Source organism: Protobothrops mucrosquamatus, unplaced genomic scaffold (genome assembly GCF_001527695.2).
Source record: "Protobothrops mucrosquamatus isolate PMUCROS unplaced genomic scaffold, P.Mucros_1.0 scaffold_23, whole genome shotgun sequence".
NCBI classification, from domain to species: domain Eukaryota; kingdom Metazoa; phylum Chordata; class Lepidosauria; order Squamata; family Viperidae; genus Protobothrops; species Protobothrops mucrosquamatus.
In genome coordinates this window covers 659383-660415 of record NW_015386099.1, presented here as the reverse complement: position 1 = coordinate 660415, position 1033 = coordinate 659383, and positions in this window count along the sequence as shown.

Sequence of the window (1033 nt, the reverse complement as noted above, 5' to 3'; positions counted from 1 at the left end):
TTGAGTTGGTTCAGCAAACAGTGGGAAAACAATGGGTGGATAGATGTGTAGACAATCAACACCTTAATGTAATTTTGTTTCAGGATCGTCTTCCTACTGCTGCTATTTTCCAGTATTTTAATAAAAAGGTGTTCATTCTGGAGTGGCTTCATTTGGCCCACACTCCAGGAAAATCTATATCTGGTCGTGGAATTTTATTGGCAAAAATTATTTTTAAAGCTCGTCAAAGATGTAAAATTCTGGCTGGCGTAGAACCAAGTGTTTTTTATCTTCCATTTTCCCTGCAAACATGGGAAATGTTATTGGTAGAAAATGAAATTTTACAAGGGGTTTTGGGAGACTGGGTTGGTCAATTTTCTTGCCACCCTCCTGCAGATTATCGATTTCAATTAATTAATAATGTCCCTTTGGAAATTTGTTCAATTATGGCCAAAACTCCCATTTTTGAAGCTGTTACCGTTTTTACAGATGGTGGAAAAACCTATGGTGCCTGTGTTTGGCACACTCCTAAAGGGTGGTCTACAAAAATTACACCACCACAAACTTCTGCACAGCGGGCGGAGCTGGCTGCAGTTATTTTGGCATTTCAACAATTTTCAAATCAACCTTTTAATTTAGTGGTGGACAGTCTTTATGTTTATCACATTGTTGCTCATTTGGCTTGGTCATATTTGTCTCCAAGTCTTGACTCAATTCTTTTAAATTTATTTTTGACATTACAACAACTTCTTGAATCCAGACATCATTCCTTTTATGTTGCTCACATTCGCAGTCATCAGCCTTTGCCTGGATTTTTAAGTGAAGGCAACCAAAGGGCTGACGTCGCTACCAAGCAAATTTTTCACCTGGATTCTTCTACTCCATGGTCTAGCCATGAATATTTTCATCAGAATGCTAAAGCTTTACAAAAGCAATTTGGACTTACCCAACAAGAAGCTCAAGCTATTATTCAACAATGTCCCTCCTGTGCCTCACAAGGCACTTCCTTACCTATGGGAGTTAATCCCAGGGGTACAGAAATTAATCTGATTTG